Genomic DNA, 20000 nt, shown 5'->3' on the forward strand with positions numbered 1-20000 from the left:
TCTCTTCAAAGTTCTTTTCAACTTTCCCTCACGGTACTTGTTCGCTATCGGTCTCGTGGTAGTATTTAGCCTTAGATGGAGTTTACCACCCACTTAGGGCTGCACTCTCAAGCAACCCGACTCTGGGGAGAGAGACCGTCGCGGCCGGCTACCGTCGCTACGGGCCTGGCACCCTCTGCGGGTAAGCGGGCCCCGTTCAAGATGAACTTGGACAGGCAGCCGTGACTAATGACCGCGCGTGTATATATTACTCTCCTCCCTAACGCTACATTTCCCGGCGGCCCGCCTGGGCCGCAGGATTCAGCGCTGGGCTCTTCCCGTTTCGCTCGCCGCTACTCGGGGAATCCTCGTTAGTTTCTTTTCCTCCGCTTACTGATATGCTTAAGTTCGGCGGGTGATCTCTCCTGATTTGAGGTCGACGACAGAAAGATAATTTTTATATTATATATAAATAATACAGACAGACAGAGGCGCGCGGCGGCGGGACCGCGTCGAGGGCGCGAGGATCGCCCCGCGAAGATCGCAAAAGGATCGATCGCGGTTTCACAGCGTCGTCGCTAGCCCCCGGACACGCGTTAGCGTCCCGGCCGCGCGCTCGAAATTCGTCACACATTTGACCGGACGCCCGCGCGCGCGCCGACCGCCGGAGCGGGTCGGGCGGCGCGGGCGACGCCGGCAGCGCGCTCGCCGGGGCCCCCCCCCCTCGCGGACGAGGGTGAGAGACTCCGCGGCGAAGTCTGGTCGCATTGCGTGCGCGACCCTCAAACAGGAGTGGTCCGTGGACAAACTACGTCTTGCTCGGACCGCAATGTGCGTTCGAAATGTCGATGCTCATGTGTCCTGCAGTTCACACTCTGACGCGCATTTAGCTGCGTTCTTCATCGACCCACGAGCCGAGTGATCCGCCGTTCAGGGTAATAATTGTACAATTTTAAAATTGTCATTCGTTCACTTGTTTATCCGTCGCGTTTTGGGTGTTCGCGCGAGCGCAAACTGACCTTAGAAGATCAAAACAACAAAAAATAGCAACCTTAATGGTGATGCGCGCGCGCACACGCACACGCGCATCACTAAATCGCGACCGGACGCGGGCGCGGTCCCCCGACCCGTCAGGATCGAGAGAGCCGTCCCGCGACGCCGGCGGGTCCGCGGTTCGCGGCGGCGCCCTAGGGCGATCTCCGCCGCAGCGATGTCGGGCTCTCGGCCGCGCATCGTGATTCGTGTATTTTACATACAAGTATGTATATATATTACAAAATATATTATTACACAGGAAATGATCCTTCCGCAGGTTCACCTACGGAAACCTTGTTACGACTTTTACTTCCTCTAAATGATCAAATTCGGTCAAACTTTCCGACGCGTCGGACGCCCGAGACGAGCTTCCGCGCACCAGTCCGAAGACCTCACCAAATCATCCATCGGTAGTAGCGACGGGCGGTGTGTACAAAGGGCAGGGACGCAATCAACGCGAGCTGGTGACTCGCTTTTACTAGGAATTCCTCGTTCATGGGGGAGAATTGCAAACCCCAATCCCTATCACGAAGGGGTTTCATCGGGTTACCCGGGCCGTTAGGCCAAGGAGGACACGCTGATCCCTTCAGTGTAGCGCGCGTGCGGCCCAGGACATCTAAGGGCATCACAGACCTGCTATTGCTCAATCTCGTGCGGCTATATATACCGCCGGTCCCTCTAAGAAGATTTTCATTGTACGCCGGTAGTGAAGACCGCGAGACGCACGCACGCGACGCGAGCGCCGCGGAACGCGCGCACGCGGACCCTCGTGATACCGGTTGCACGTCTATTTAATAGGCTAGAGTTACGTTCGTTACCGGAATTAACCTGACAAATCGCTCCACCAACTAAGAGCGGCCATGCACCACCACCCACCGAATCGAGAAAGAGCTGTTAATCCGTCAATCCTTCCAGTGTCCGGGCCTGGTGAGTTTTCCCGTGTTGAGTCGAATTAAGCCGCAGGCTCCACTCCTGGTGGTGCCCTTCCGTCAATTCCTTTAAGTTTCAGCTTTGCAACCATACTCCCCCCGGAGCCCGAAAGCTTTGGTTTCCCGGGAGCTGCCCACCGGGTTAAAATTATGAAACTTCGGCGGATCGCTGGCTGGCATCATTTATGGTTAGAACTACAGCGGTATCTAATCGCCTTCGAACCTCTAACTTTCGTTCTTGATTAATGAAAACACCTTTGGCAAATGCTTTCGCTTTAGTCCGTCTTGCGACGATCCAAGAATTTCACCTCTAACGTCGCAATACGAATGCCCCCAGTTGTCCCTATTAATCATTACCTCTGGTATCAGAAAGCCAACAAAACAGAACCGAGGTCCTATTCTATTATTCCATGCGTACAATATTCAGGCAAGTGTTAGCCCGCTTTGAGCACTCTAATTTGTTCAAAGTAAACAGCCGCGACGGCCCGCCTCGGCGCGCGGCCGACCGTGAGGACGACCGCGACACACCGGCGGTGGACGCACCGGCGAGAAGCCCCGCAGACGTGCCTGTCGTACCGCATTCGGTAGACCGACACCGCAGGACACAATTTCAACTACGAGCTTTTTAACCGCAACAACTTTAGTATATGCTATTGGAGCTGGAATTACCGCGGCTGCTGGCACCAGACTTGCCCTCCAATGGATCCTCGTTAAAGGATTTAAAGTGTAATCATTCCGATCACGAGGCCTCGGACGAGTCCCGTATCGTTATTTTTCGTCACTACCTCCCCGTGCCGGGAGTGGGTAATTTGCGCGCCTGCTGCCTTCCGTGGATGTGGTAGCCGTTTCTCAGGCTCCCTCTCCGGAATCGAACCCTGATTCCCCGTTACCCGTGACAACCATGGTAGTCGCATAAACTACCATCGACAGTTGATAAGGCAGACATTTGAAAGATGCGTCGCCGGTGCTAGACCGTGCGATCAGCTCAAAGTTATCTAGAGTCATCTCGAATGGCGACGGACGGGGCGCGAACCCCGCCGCCGATTGGTTTTTGATCTAATAAAAGCATCCCTCCCGTTGCCGGTCAGGACCTCGTTTGCATGTATTAGCTCTAGAATTGCCACAGTTATCCAAGTAACCGTGTACGATCTAAGGAACCAAAACTGATATATTGAGCCATTCGCGGTTTCACCTTAATTCGGCTTTTACTGAGACTTGCATGGCTTAGTCTTTGAGACAAGCATATGATTACTGGCAGGATCAACCAGGGAGCTGTTCTTCGGGTTAGCTGCGTAACCGAGAGACACTGCTCGGACACGGCGTGTTCGCGCGCGGCGGAGTCACCCGCCGCGCCACGCTCTGTGACACTCACACTCCGTCGATAAAAGAACAATTTGCTCATTATCGGGCATGTGTATTGTTGTTACTCTGCCTTGCCGCTGCGGTGGTTCTCTTGCTCGAAGAGCCGAGCGGGGAGAGCAGGCGGGGATCGATCACACGGAGTGCGTCGTCGTCGCCTAAATTATGAATTCCCATTCGTAAAACGCGTACGCCGTGAGCCGTGAGGCAACGGTGTGGCCGGGGAGTTACCTCCTCCGACCGTACTCTTTTTCATTTCTTGGTCAAGTTCTACTCGCGCGGAACTCCAGAGATGAGACACGGGCGCCGGCGAAGCCAGAAGGCGAACGCCGCGTCGAGTTTCGCAAATGTACCGCCGACGCGACCGACAGATGGGCCGCCGCGGTTTGCGAACGCTGTGCAAATCAGCGCGCCACTACGGACGCGCATACAGTACCGCGGCGGCCCGGTCTCGCCGGCCCCGGCCCCGAGAGCGACTAGACCGAGGCGGGTGCGCGGATTCGGGCTTAGCGTAACTCCCGCGCGGGGTACGGCGAGTGATCGAGTCCAGATGGTCGGCGCGCATAATTTTTTTCACTTCTCTCTACACGATTTTCGTTTCGATAGCGGATACACGTTACGAATATATATACATATTTTTTACACGTCGATGCGTGTACACGCAGATATATATATTTTTTTAAAAAGTATTCATCCTCTTCTTCTTCTTCTCCTTCTCCTTATCATTATAATCATTGTTATCATTATTATCGTAACTATCATGATTATTAGTTTTGTTATTATTATTATTATTATTATTATTATTATTATTATTATTATCATCCTTCTTCTTCTTCTTCTTCTTCTTCTTCTATTCTTCGTCGTCTACTTTTCGTCTTAATCGTCTTCTTCTTCTATTCTATTCTATTCTTCTTCGACTTCCTCTTCTTCCTCTTCTTCTTCTTGCTCTTGTTCTTCTTCTTCTTCTTCTTCTTTTTCTTCTTCTTACGAAATTATTATTATTTTAACTATTACTACTATTGTTATGATAACTCTTCTTCTTCTTCTTCTCCTTCTTCTTCTTCTTCTTCTTCTTCTTCTTCCTCTTATTATTCAGTATTGTCATAACTATTATGATTATTAGTTTTGTTATTATTATTATTATTATTCTTCTTCTTCTTCTTCTACTTTTCTCCTACTTCTTCTTCTTCTTCTTCTTCTTCTATTCTTCGTGGTCCTATACCTCTTCTTCGACTTCCTCTTCTTCCTCTTCTTCTTCTTGCTCTTGTTCTTCTTCTTCTTCTTTTTCTTCATCTTACGAAATTATTATTATTATTATTACTATTACTACTATTATTATGATAACTATTCTTCTTCTTCTTCTTCTTCCTCTTCTTCTTCTTCTTCTTCTTCTTATTATTATAATCATTGTTATCAGTATTATCATAACTATTATGATTATTAGTTTTGTTATCATTATTATTATTATTCTTCTTCTTCTTCTTCTACTACTTTTCTTCTACTTCTTCTTCCTCTCCATCTTCATCATAATATATATATATATATATATTCGCGATTGCCGCGCGTCGGCGTCGCTTGACCGCGTTCAGAGCTCGATCCGGGCCTTGTCCGACGAGCCATCGAGAGGGTCGAATTAATGTCAGACGGCGAGGCATTTGGCAACCTTAAGCTGATCATAGCTACTCCCGCCGTTCACCCTTCCTTGTGTTATATTATGTATTAATAACTCCTCGTATAATATTATATATTAACTCCCACTCGTAGTACCCGCGCAGTGTGGGGTACGCGCGGCCGCTTGACCGCGTCACGAGCTCGATCCGGGCCATTCCCGACGAGCCATCGAGAGGGTCGAATTAATGTCAGACGGCGAGGCATTTGGCAACCTTAGGCCGATCATAGCTACTCCCGCGGTTCACCCTTCTCATTAATAACCTTATATTGATTAATTAATTTATTCAATTAATAATATTATCTATTGTAAATAATCCATCACTCCGACTCTCTGTTATCTCTCACATGAATAAACAATCACTCGTACTCCCCGACGAATGTCAGACGGCGAGGCATTAAGCCGTTCATAGCTACTCCCGCCGTTCACCCCTCCTTATATAATATTTTATATATATATATATATATATATATATATATATATATATATATATATATATATATATATATATATATATATATATATATATATATATATATATATATATATATATATATATATATATATATATATATATATATATATATACATTATCTAAACGAACAAACACTCCGACTCGTAGTACTCGCGCAGCGTAGGGTACTCGCGATTGCCGCGCGTCGGCGTCGCTTGACCGCGTTCAGAGCTCGATCCGGGCCTTGTCCGACGAGCCATCGAGAGGGTCGAATTAATGTCAGACGGCGAGGCATTTGGCAACCTTAAGCTGATCATAGCTACTCCCGCCGTTCACCCTTCCTTGTGTTATATTATGTATTAATAACTCCTCGTATAATATTATATATTAACTCCCACTCGTAGTACCCGCGCAGTGTGGGGTACGCGCGGCCGCTTGACCGCGTCGCGAGCTCGATCCGGGCCATTCCCGACGAGCCATCGAGAGGGTCGAATTAATGTCAGACGGCGAGGCATTTAAGCTGATCATAGCTACTCCCGCCGTTCACCCTTCCTTGTGTTATATTATGTATTAATAACTCCTCGTATAATATTATATATTAACTCCCACTCGTAGTACCCGCGCAGTGTGGGGTACGCGCGGCCGCTTGACCGCGTCGCGAGCTCGATCCGGGCCATTCCCGACGAGCCATCGAGAGGGTCGAATTAATGTCAGACGGCGAGGCATTTGGCAACCTTAAGTTGATCATAGCTACTCCCGCCGTTCACCCTTCCTTGTGTTATATTATGTATTAATATCCTCGTATAATATTATATATTAACTCCCACTCGTAGTACCCGCGCAGTGTGGGGTACGCGCGGCCGCTTGACCGCGTCGCGAGCTCGATCCGGGCCATTCCCGACGAGCCATCGAGAGGGTCGAATTAATGTCAGACGGCGAGGCATTTGGCAACCTTAAGCTGATCATAGCTACTCCCGCCGTTCACCCTTCCTTGTGTTATATTATGTATTAATAACTCCTCGTATAATATTATATATTAACTCCCACTCGTAGTACCCGCGCAGTGTGGGGTACGCGCGGCCGCTTGACCGCGTCGCGAGCTCGATCCGGGCCATTCCCGACGAGCCATCGAGAGGGTCGAATTAATGTCAGACGGCGAGGCATTCGGCAACCTTAGGCCGATCTTAGCTACTCCCGCCGTTCACCCTTCTCATTAATAACCTTATATTGATTAATTAATTTATTCAATTAATAATATTATCTATTGTAAATAATCCATCACTCCGACTCTCTGTTATCTCTCACATGAATAAACAATCACTCGTACTCCCCGACGAATGTCAGACGGCGAGGCATTAAGCCGTTCATAGCTACTCCCGCCGTTCACCCCTCCTTATATAATATTTTATATATATATATATATATATATATATATATATATATATATATATATATATATATATATATATATATATATATATATACATTATCTAAACGAACAAACACTCCGACTCGTAGTACTCGCGCAGCGTAGGGTACTCGCGATTGCCGCGCGTCGGCGTCGCTTGACCGCGTTCAGAGCTCGATCCGGGCCTTGTCCGACGAGCCATCGAGAGGGTCGAATTAATGTCAGACGGCGAGGCATTTGGCAACCTTAAGCTGATCATAGCTACTCCCGCCGTTCACCCTTCCTTGTGTTATATTATGTATTAATAACTCCTCGTATAATATTATATATTAACTCCCACTCGTAGTACCCGCGCAGTGTGGGGTACGCGCGGCCGCTTGACCGCGTCGCGAGCTCGATCCGGGCCATTCCCGACGAGCCATCGAGAGGGTCGAATTAATGTCAGACGGCGAGGCATTCGGCAACCTTAGGCCGATCTTAGCTACTCCCGCCGTTCACCCTTCTCATTAATAACCTTATATTGATTAATTGATTTATTCAATTAATAATATTATCTATTGTAAATAATCCATCACTCCGACTCTCTGTTATCTCTCACATGAATAAACAATCACTCGTACTCCCCGACGAATGTCAGACGGCGAGGCATTAAGCCGTTCATAGCTACTCCCGCCGTTCACCCCTCCTTATATAATATTTATATATATATATATATATATATATATATATATATATATATATATATATATATATATATATATATATATATATATATATATATATATATATATATATATACATTATCTAAACGAACAAACACTCCGACTCGTAGTACTCGCGCAGCGTAGGGTACTCGCGATTGCCGCGCGTCGGCGTCGCTTGACCGCGTTCAGAGCTCGATCCGGGCCTTGTCCGACGAGCCATCGAGAGGGTCGAATTAATGTCAGACGGCGAGGCATTTGGCAACCTTAAGCTGATCATAGCTACTCCCGCCGTTCACCCTTCCTTGTGTTATATTATGTATTAATAACTCCTCGTATAATATTATATATTAACTCCCACTCGTAGTACCCGCGCAGTGTGGGGTACGCGCGGCCGCTTGACCGCGTCGCGAGCTCGATCCGGGCCATTCCCGACGAGCCATCGAGAGGGTCGAATTAATGTCAGACGGCGAGGCATTTGGCAACCTTAAGCTGATCATAGCTACTCCCGCCGTTCACCCTTCCTTGTGTTATATTATGTATTAATAACTCCTCGTATAATATTATATATTAACTCCCACTCGTAGTACCCGCGCAGTGTGGGGTACGCGCGGCCGCTTGACCGCGTCGCGAGCTCGATCCGGGCCATTCCCGACGAGCCATCGAGAGGGTCGAATTAATGTCAGACGGCGAGGCATTCGGCAACCTTAGGCCGATCTTAGCTACTCCCGCCGTTCACCCTTCTCATTAATAACCTTATATTGATTAATTGATTTATTCAATTAATAATATTATCTATTGTAAATAATCCATCACTCCGACTCTCTGTTATCTCTCACATGAATAAACAATCACTCGTACTCCCCGACGAATGTCAGACGGCGAGGCATTAAGCCGTTCATAGCTACTCCCGCCGTTCACCCTTCCTTGTGTTATATTATGTATTAATAACTCCTCGTATAATATTATATATTAACTCCCACTCGTAGTACCCGCGCAGTGTGGGGTACGCGCGGCCGCTTGACCGCGTCGAGAGCTCGATCCGGGCCATTCCCGACGAGCCATCGAGAGGGTCGAATTAATGTCAGACGGCGAGGCATTCGGCAACCTTAGGCCGATCTTAGCTACTCCCGCCGTTCACCCTTCTCATTAATAACCTTATATTGATTAATTAATTTATTCAATTAATAATATTATCTATTGTAAATAATCCATCACTCCGACTCTCTGTTATCTCTCACATGAATAAACAATCACTCGTACTCCCCGACGAATGTCAGACGGCGAGGCATTAAGCCGTTCATAGCTACTCCCGCCGTTCACCCCTCCTTATATAATATTTTATATATATATATATATATATATATATATATATATATATATATATATATATATATATATATATATATATATATATATATATATATATATACATTATCTAAACGAACAAACACTCCGACTCGTAGTACTCGCGCAGCGTAGGGTACTCGCGATTGCCGCGCGTCGGCGTCGCTTGACCGCGTTCAGAGCTCGATCCGGGCCTTGTCCGACGAGCCATCGAGAGGGTCGAATTAATGTCAGACGGCGAGGCATTTGGCAACCTTAAGCTGATCATAGCTACTCCCGCCGTTCACCCTTCCTTGTGTTATATTATGTATTAATATCCTCGTATAATATTATATATTAACTCCCACTCGTAGTACCCGCGCAGTGTGGGGTACGCGCGGCCGCTTGACCGCGTCGCGAGCTCGATCCGGGCCATTCCCGACGAGCCATCGAGAGGGTCGAATTAATGTCAGACGGCGAGGCATTTGGCAACCTTAGGCCGATCTTAGCTACTCCCGCCGTTCACCCTTCTCATTAATAACCTTATATTGATTAATTAATTTATTCAATTAATAATATTATCTATTGTAAATAATCCATCACTCCGACTCTCTGTTATCTCTCACATGAATAAACAATCACTCGTACTCCCCGACGAATGTCAGACGGCGAGGCATTAAGCCGTTCATAGCTACTCCCGCCGTTCACCCCTCCTTATATAATATTTTATATATATATATATATATATATATATATATATATATATATATATATATATATATATATATATATATATATATATATATATATATATATATATATATATATATATATATATATATATATATATATATACATTATCTAAACGAACAAACACTCCGACTCGTAGTACTCGCGCAGCGTAGGGTACTCGCGATTGCCGCGCGTCGGCGTCGCTTGACCGCGTTCAGAGCTCGATCCGGGCCTTGTCCGACGAGCCATCGAGAGGGTCGAATTAATGTCAGACGGCGAGGCATTTGGCAACCTTAAGCTGATCATAGCTACTCCCGCCGTTCACCCTTCCTTGTGTTATATTATGTATTAATAACTCCTCGTATAATATTATATATTAACTCCCACTCGTAGTACCCGCGCAGTGTGGGGTACGCGCGGCCGCTTGACCGCGTCGCGAGCTCGATCCGGGCCATTCCCGACGAGCCATCGAGAGGGTCGAATTAATGTCAGACGGCGAGGCATTTGGCAACCTTAAGCTGATCATAGCTACTCCCGCCGTTCACCCTTCCTTGTGTTATATTATATATTAATAACTCCTCGTATAATATTATATATTAACTCCCACTCGTAGTACCCGCGCAGTGTGGGGTACGCGCGGCCGCTTGACCGCGTCGCGAGCTCGATCCGGGCCATTCCCGACGAGCCATCGAGAGGGTCGAATTAATGTCAGACGGCGAGGCATTTGGCAACCTTAAGCTGATCATAGCTACTCCCGCCGTTCACCCTTCCTTGTGTTATATTATGTATTAATATCCTCGTATAATATTATATATTAACTCCCACTCGTAGTACCCGCGCAGTGTGGGGTACGCGCGGCCGCTTGACCGCGTCGCGAGCTCGATCCGGGCCATTCCCGACGAGCCATCGAGAGGGTCGAATTAATGTTAGACGGCGAGGCATTTGGCAACCTTAAGCTGATCATAGCTACTCCCGCCGTTCACCCTTCCTTGTGTTATATTATGTATTAATAACTCCTCGTATAATATTATATATTAACTCCCACTCGTAGTACCCGCGCAGTGTGGGGTACGCGCGGCCGCTTGACCGCGTCGCGAGCTCGATCCGGGCCATTCCCGACGAGCCATCGAGAGGGTCGAATTAATGTCAGACGGCGAGGCATTTGGCAACCTTAAGCTGATCATAGCTACTCCCGCCGTTCACCCTTCCTTGTGTTATATTATGTATTAATAACTCCTCGTATAATATTATATATTAACTCCCACTCGTAGTACCCGCGCAGTGTGGGGTACGCGCGGCCGCTTGACCGCGTCGCGAGCTCGATCCGGGCCATTCCCGACGAGCCATCGAGAGGGTCGAATTAATGTCAGACGGCGAGGCATTCGGCAACCTTAGGCCGATCTTAGCTACTCCCGCCGTTCACCCTTCTCATTAATAACCTTATATTGATTAATTGATTTATTCAATTAATAATATTATCTATTGTAAATAATCCATCAGACTCTCTGTTATCTCTCACATGAATAAACAATCACTCGTACTCCCCGACGAATGTCAGACGGCGAGGCATTAAGCCGTTCATAGCTACTCCCGCCGTTCACCCCTCCTTATATAATATTATATATATATATATATATATATATATATATATATATATATATATATATATATATATATATATATATATATATATATATATATATATATATATATACATTATCTAAACGAACAAACACTCCGACTCGTAGTACTCGCGCAGCGTAGGGTACTCGCGATTGCCGCGCGTCGGCGTCGCTTGACCGCGTTCAGAGCTCGATCCGGGCCTTGTCCGACGAGCCATCGAGAGGGTCGAATTAATGTCAGACGGCGAGGCATTTGGCAACCTTAAGCTGATCATAGCTACTCCCGCCGTTCACCCTTCCTTGTGTTATATTATGTATTAATAACTCCTCGTATAATATTATATATTAACTCCCACTCGTAGTACCCGCGCAGTGTGGGGTACGCGCGGCCGCTTGACCGCGTCGCGAGCTCGATCCGGGCCATTCCCGACGAGCCATCGAGAGGGTCGAATTAATGTCAGACGGCGAGGCATTTAAGTTGATCATAGCTACTCCCGCCGTTCACCCTTCCTTGTGTTATATTATGTATTAATATCCTCGTATAATATTATATATTAACTCCCACTCGTAGTACCCGCGCAGTGTGGGGTACGCGCGGCCGCTTGACCGCGTCGCGAGCTCGATCCGGGCCATTCCCGACGAGCCATCGAGAGGGTCGAATTAATGTCAGACGGCGAGGCATTTGGCAACCTTAAGCTGATCATAGCTACTCCCGCCGTTCACCCTTCCTTGTGTTATATTATGTATTAATAACTCCTCGTATAATATTATATATTAACTCCCACTCGTAGTACCCGCGCAGTGTGGGGTACGCGCGGCCGCTTGACCGCGTCGCGAGCTCGATCCGGGCCATTCCCGACGAGCCATCGAGAGGGTCGAATTAATGTCAGACGGCGAGGCATTCGGCAACCTTAGGCCGATCTTAGCTACTCCCGCCGTTCACCCTTCTCATTAATAACCTTATATTGATTAATTGATTTATTCAATTAATAATATTATCTATTGTAAATAATCCATCACTCCGACTCTCTGTTATCTCTCACATGAATAAACAATCACTCGTACTCCCCGACGAATGTCAGACGGCGAGGCATTAAGCCGTTCATAGCTACTCCCGCCGTTCACCCCTCCTTATATAATATTATATATATATATATATATATATATATATATATATATATATATATATATATATATATATATATATATATATATATATATATATATACATTATCTAAACGAACAAACACTCCGACTCGTAGTACTCGCGCAGCGTAGGGTACTCGCGATTGCCGCGCGTCGGCGTCGCTTGACCGCGTTCAGAGCTCGATCCGGGCCTTGTCCGACGAGCCATCGAGAGGGTCGAATTAATGTCAGACGGCGAGGCATTTGGCAACCTTAAGCTGATCATAGCTACTCCCGCCGTTCACCCTTCCTTGTGTTATATTATGTATTAATATCCTCGTATAATATTATATATTAACTCCCACTCGTAGTACCCGCGCAGTGTGGGGTACGCGCGGCCGCTTGACCGCGTCGCGAGCTCGATCCGGGCCATTCCCGACGAGCCATCGAGAGGGTCGAATTAATGTCAGACGGCGAGGCATTTGGCAACCTTAAGCTGATCATAGCTACTCCCGCCGTTCACCCTTCCTTGTGTTATATTATGTATTAATAACTCCTCGTATAATATTATATATTAACTCCCACTCGTAGTACCCGCGCAGTGTGGGGTACGCGCGGCCGCTTGACCGCGTCGCGAGCTCGATCCGGGCCATTCCCGACGAGCCATCGAGAGGGTCGAATTAATGTCAGACGGCGAGGCATTCGGCAACCTTAGGCCGATCTTAGCTACTCCCGCCGTTCACCCTTCTCATTAATAACCTTATATTGATTAATTAATTTATTCAATTAATAATATTATCTATTGTAAATAATCCATCACTCCGACTCTCTGTTATCTCTCACATGAATAAACAATCACTCGTACTCCCCGACGAATGTCAGACGGCGAGGCATTAAGCCGTTCATAGCTACTCCCGCCGTTCACCCCTCCTTATATAATATTTATATATATATATATATATATATATATATATATATATATATATATATATATATATATATATATATATATATATATATATATATATATATATATATATATATATATATATATATATATATATATATATATACATTATCTAAACGAACAAACACTCCGACTCGTAGTACTCGCGCAGCGTAGGGTACTCGCGATTGCCGCGCGTCGGCGTCGCTTGACCGCGTTCAGAGCTCGATCCGGGCCTTGTCCGACGAGCCATCGAGAGGGTCGAATTAATGTCAGACGGCGAGGCATTTGGCAACCTTAAGCTGATCATAGCTACTCCCGCCGTTCACCCTTCCTTGTGTTATATTATGTATTAATAACTCCTCGTATAATATTATATATTAACTCCCACTCGTAGTACCCGCGCAGTGTGGGGTACGCGCGGCCGCTTGACCGCGTCGCGAGCTCGATCCGGGCCATTCCCGACGAGCCATCGAGAGGGTCGAATTAATGTCAGACGGCGAGGCATTTGGCAACCTTAAGCTGATCATAGCTACTCCCGCCGTTCACCCTTCCTTGTGTTATATTATATATTAATAACTCCTCGTATAATATTATATATTAACTCCCACTCGTAGTACCCGCGCAGTGTGGGGTACGCGCGGCCGCTTGACCGCGTCGCGAGCTCGATCCGGGCCATTCCCGACGAGCCATCGAGAGGGTCGAATTAATGTCAGACGGCGAGGCATTTGGCAACCTTAAGCTGATCATAGCTACTCCCGCCGTTCACCCTTCCTTGTGTTATATTATGTATTAATATCCTCGTATAATATTATATATTAACTCCCACTCGTAGTACCCGCGCAGTGTGGGGTACGCGCGGCCGCTTGACCGCGTCGCGAGCTCGATCCGGGCCATTCCCGACGAGCCATCGAGAGGGTCGAATTAATGTCAGACGGCGAGGCATTTGGCAACCTTAAGCTGATCATAGCTACTCCCGCCGTTCACCCTTCCTTGTGTTATATTATGTATTAATAACTCCTCGTATAATATTATATATTAACTCCCACTCGTAGTACCCGCGCAGTGTGGGGTACGCGCGGCCGCTTGACCGCGTCGCGAGCTCGATCCGGGCCATTCCCGACGAGCCATCGAGAGGGTCGAATTAATGTCAGACGGCGAGGCATTTGGCAACCTTAAGCTGATCATAGCTACTCCCGCCGTTCACCCTTCCTTGTGTTATATTATGTATTAATAACTCCTCGTATAATATTATATATTAACTCCCACTCGTAGTACCCGCGCAGTGTGGGGTACGCGCGGCCGCTTGACCGCGTCGCGAGCTCGATCCGGGCCATTCCCGACGAGCCATCGAGAGGGTCGAATTAATGTCAGACGGCGAGGCATTCGGCAACCTTAGGCCGATCTTAGCTACTCCCGCCGTTCACCCTTCTCATTAATAACCTTATATTGATTAATTGATTTATTCAATTAATAATATTATCTATTGTAAATAATCCATCACTCCGACTCTCTGTTATCTCTCACATGAATAAACAATCACTCGTACTCCCCGACGAATGTCAGACGGCGAGGCATTAAGCCGTTCATAGCTACTCCCGCCGTTCACCCCTCCTTATATAATATTTATATATATATATATATATATATATATATATATATATATATATATATATATATATATATATATATATATATATATATATATATATATATATATATATATATATATATATATATATACATTATCTAAACGAACAAACACTCCGACTCGTAGTACTCGCGCAGCGTAGGGTACTCGCGATTGCCGCGCGTCGGCGTCGCTTGACCGCGTTCAGAGCTCGATCCGGGCCTTGTCCGACGAGCCATCGAGAGGGTCGAATTAATGTCAGACGGCGAGGCATTTGGCAACCTTAAGCTGATCATAGCTACTCCCGCCGTTCACCCTTCCTTGTGTTATATTATGTATTAATAACTCCTCGTATAATATTATATATTAACTCCCACTCGTAGTACCCGCGCAGTGTGGGGTACGCGCGGCCGCTTGACCGCGTCGCGAGCTCGATCCGGGCCATTCCCGACGAGCCATCGAGAGGGTCGAATTAATGTCAGACGGCGAGGCATTTGGCAACCTTAAGCTGATCATAGCTACTCCCGCCGTTCACCCTTCCTTGTGTTATATTATATATTAATAACTCCTCGTATAATATTATATATTAACTCCCACTCGTAGTACCCGCGCAGTGTGGGGTACGCGCGGCCGCTTGACCGCGTCGCGAGCTCGATCCGGGCCATTCCCGACGAGCCATCGAGAGGGTCGAATTAATGTCAGACGGCGAGGCATTTGGCAACCTTAAGCTGATCATAGCTACTCCCGCCGTTCACCCTTCCTTGTGTTATATTATGTATTAATATCCTCGTATAATATTATATATTAACTCCCACTCGTAGTACCCGCGCAGTGTGGGGTACGCGCGGCCGCTTGACCGCGTCGCGAGCTCGATCCGGGCCATTCCCGACGAGCCATCGAGAGGGTCGAATTAATGTCAGACGGCGAGGCATTTGGCAACCTTAAGCTGATCATAGCTACTCCCGCCGTTCACCCTTCCTTGTGTTATATTATGTATTAATAACTCCTCGTATAATATTATATATTAACTCCCACTCGTAGTACCCGCGCAGTGTGGGGTACGCGCGGCCGCTTGACCGCGTCGCGAGCTCGATCCGGGCCATTCCCGACGAGCCATCGAGAGGGTCGAATTAATGTCAGACGGCGAGGCATTTGGCAACCTTAAGCTGATCATAGCTACTCCCGCCGTTCACCCTTCCTTGTGTTATATTATGTATTAATAACTCCTCGTATAATATTATATATTAACTCCCACTCGTAGTACCCGCGCAGTGTGGGGTACGCGCGGCCGCTTGACCGCGTCGCGAGCTCGATCCGGGCCATTCCCGACGAGCCATCGAGAGGGTCGAATTAATGTCAGACGGCGAGGCATTCGGCAACCTTAGGCCGATCTTAGCTACTCCCGCCGTTCACCCTTCTCATTAATAACCTTATATTGATTAATTGATTTATTCAATTAATAATATTATCTATTGTAAATAATCCATCACTCCGACTCTCTGTTATCTCTCACATGAATAAACAATCACTCGTACTCCCCGACGAATGTCAGACGGCGAGGCATTAAGCCGTTCATAGCTACTCCCGCCGTTCACCCCTCCTTATATAATATTTTATATATATATATATATATATATATATATATATATATATATATATATATATATATATATATATATATATATATATATATATATATATATATATATATATATATATACATTATCTAAACGAACAAACACTCCGACTCGTAGTACTCGCGCAGCGTAGGGTACTCGCGATTGCCGCGCGTCGGCGTCGCTTGACCGCGTTCAGAGCTCGATCCGGGCCTTGTCCGACGAGCCATCGAGAGGGTCGAATTAATGTCAGACGGCGAGGCATTTGGCAACCTTAAGCTGATCATAGCTACTCCCGCCGTTCACCCTTCCTTGTGTTATATTATGTATTAATAACTCCTCGTATAATATTATATATTAACTCCCACTCGTAGTACCCGCGCAGTGTGGGGTACGCGCGGCCGCTTGACCGCGTCGCGAGCTCGATCCGGGCCATTCCCGACGAGCCATCGAGAGGGTCGAATTAATGTCAGACGGCGAGGCATTTGGCAACCTTAAGCTGATCATAGCTACTCCCGCCGTTCACCCTTCCTTGTGTTATATTATGTATTAATAACTCCTCGTATAATATTATATATTAACTCCCACTCGTAGTACCCGCGCAGTGTGGGGTACGCGCGGCCGCTTGACCGCGTCGCGAGCTCGATCCGGGCCATTCCCGACGAGCCATCGAGAGGGTCGAATTAATGTCAGACGGCGAGGCATTCGGCAACCTTAGGCCGATCTTAGCTACTCCCGCCGTTCACCCTTCTCATTAATAACCTTATATTGATTAATTGATTTATTCAATTAATAATATTATCTATTGTAAATAATCCATCACTCCGACTCTCTGTTATCTCTCACATGAATAAACAATCACTCGTACTCCCCGACGAATGTCAGACGGCGAGGCATTAAGCCGTTCATAGCTACTCCCGCCGTTCACCCTTCCTTGTGTTATATTATGTATTAATAACTCCTCGTATAATATTATATATTAACTCCCACTCGTAGTACCCGCGCAGTGTGGGGTACGCGCGGCCGCTTGACCGCGTCGAGAGCTCGATCCGGGCCATTCCCGACGAGCCATCGAGAGGGTCGAATTAATGTCAGACGGCGAGGCATTCGGCAACCTTAGGCCGATCTTAGCTACTCCCGCCGTTCACCCTTCTCATTAATAACCTTATATTGATTAATTAATTTATTCAATTAATAATATTATCTATTGTAAATAATCCATCACTCCGACTCTCTGTTATCTCTCACATGAATAAACAATCACTCGTACTCCCCGACGAATGTCAGACGGCGAGGCATTAAGCCGTTCATAGCTACTCCCGCCGTTCACCCTCCTTATATAATATTTTATATATATATATATATATATATATATATATATATATATATATATATATATATATATATATATATATATATATATATATATATATACATTATCTAAACGAACAAACACTCCGACTCGTAGTACTCGCGCAGCGTAGGGTACCTCGCGATTGCCGCGCGTCGGCGTCGCTTGACCGCGTTCAGAGCTCGATCCGGGCCTTGTCCGACGAGCCATCGAGAGGGTCGAATTAATGTCAGACGGCGAGGCATTTGGCAACCTTAAGCTGATCATAGCTACTCCCGCCGTTCACCCTTCCTTGTGTTATATTATGTATTAATATCCTCGTATAATATTATATATTAACTCCCACTCGTAGTACCCGCGCAGTGTGGGGTACGCGCGGCCGCTTGACCGCGTCGCGAGCTCGATCCGGGCCATTCCCGACGAGCCATCGAGAGGGTCGAATTAATGTCAGACGGCGAGGCATTTGGCAACCTTAAGCTGATCATAGCTACTCCCGCCGTTCACCCTTCCTTGTGTTATATTATGTATTAATAACTCCTCGTATAATATTATATATTAACTCCCACTCGTAGTACCCGCGCAGTGTGGGGTACGCGCGGCCGCTTGACCGCGTCGCGAGCTCGATCCGGGCCATTCCCGACGAGCCATCGAGAGGGTCGAATTAATGTCAGACGGCGAGGCATTTGGCAACCTTAAGCTGATCATAGCTACTCCCGCCGTTCACCCTTCCTTGTGTTATATTATATATTAATAACTCCTCGTATAATATTATATATTAACTCCCACTCGTAGTACCCGCGCAGTGTGGGGTACGCGCGGCCGCTTGACCGCGTCGCGAGCTCGATCCGGGCCATTCCCGACGAGCCATCGAGAGGGTCGAATTAATGTCAGACGGCGAGGCATTTGGCAACCTTAAGCTGATCATAGCTACTCCCGCCGTTCACCCTTCCTTGTGTTATATTATGTATTAATATCCTCGTATAATATTATATATTAACTCCCACTCGTAGTACCCGCGCAGTGTGGGGTACGCGCGGCCGCTTGACCGCGTCGCGAGCTCGATCCGGGCCATTCCCGACGAGCCATCGAGAGGGTCGAATTAATGTCAGACGGCGAGGCATTTGGCAACCTTAAGCTGATCATAGCTACTCCCGCCGTTCACCCTTCCTTGTGTTATATTATGTATTAATATCCTCGTATAATATTATATATTAACTCCCACTCGTAGTACCCGCGCAGTGTGGGGTACGCGCGGCCGCTTGACCGCGTCGCGAGCTCGATCCGGGCCATTCCCGACGAGCCATCGAGAGGGTCGAATTAATGTCAGACGGCGAGGCATTTGGCAACCTTAAGCTGATCATAGCTACTCCCGCCGTTCACCCTTCCTTGTGTTATATTATGTATTAATAACTCCTCGTATAATATTATATATTAACTCCCACTCGTAGTACCCGCGCAGTGTGGGGTACGCGCGGCCGCTTGACCGCGTCGCGAGCTCGATCCGGGCCATTCCCGACGAGCCATCGAGAGGGTCGAATTAATGTCAGACGGCGAGGCATTTGGCAACCTTAAGCTGATCATAGCTACTCCCGCCGTTCACCCTTCCTTGTGTTATATTATGTATTAATAACTCCTCGTATAATATTATATATTAACTCCCACTCGTAGTACCCGCGCAGTGTGGGGTACGCGCGGCCGCTTGACCGCGTCGCGAGCTCGATCCGGGCCATTCCCGACGAGCCATCGAGAGGGTCGAATTAATGTCAGACGGCGAGGCATTCGGCAACCTTAGGCCGATCTTAGCTACTCCCGCCGTTCACCCTTCTCATTAATAACCTTATATTGATTAATTGATTTATTCAATTAATAATATTATCTATTGTAAATAATCCATCACTCCGACTCTCTGTTATCTCTCACATGAATAAACAATCACTCGTACTCCCCGACGAATGTCAGACGGCGAGGCATTAAGCCGTTCATAGCTACTCCCGCCGTTCACCCCTCCTTATATAATATTTATATATATATATATATATATATATATATATATATATATATATATATATATATATATATATATATATATATATATATATATATATATATATATATATA

General features: G+C 46.8%; 1 non-coding gene and 2 pseudogenes across 1 annotated transcript; all 3 read right to left on the reverse strand.

Moving 5' to 3' along the window:
- LOC148299126 (large subunit ribosomal RNA) overlaps window positions 1-418 on the reverse strand; it is a 4078-nt pseudogene extending 3660 nt beyond the window's left edge.
- A 337-nt stretch (window positions 419-755) lies between these two features.
- On the reverse strand, window positions 756-917 carry LOC148299127 (5.8S ribosomal RNA; annotated as a pseudogene).
- Window positions 918-1274: 357 nt separating this feature from the next.
- Window positions 1275-3214, reverse strand: LOC148299128 (small subunit ribosomal RNA). The gene has a single exon (XR_015839119.1). It is a non-coding gene; the product is annotated as a small subunit ribosomal RNA (ribosomal RNA).
- Between the last annotated feature and the right edge of the window lie 16786 nt (window positions 3215-20000).

Source organism: Brachycentrus maculatus, unplaced genomic scaffold (genome assembly GCF_059751285.1).
Source record: "Brachycentrus maculatus isolate JH-2025_06_01 unplaced genomic scaffold, ASM5975128v1 h1tg001317l, whole genome shotgun sequence".
NCBI lineage: Eukaryota > Metazoa > Arthropoda > Insecta > Trichoptera > Brachycentridae > Brachycentrus > Brachycentrus maculatus.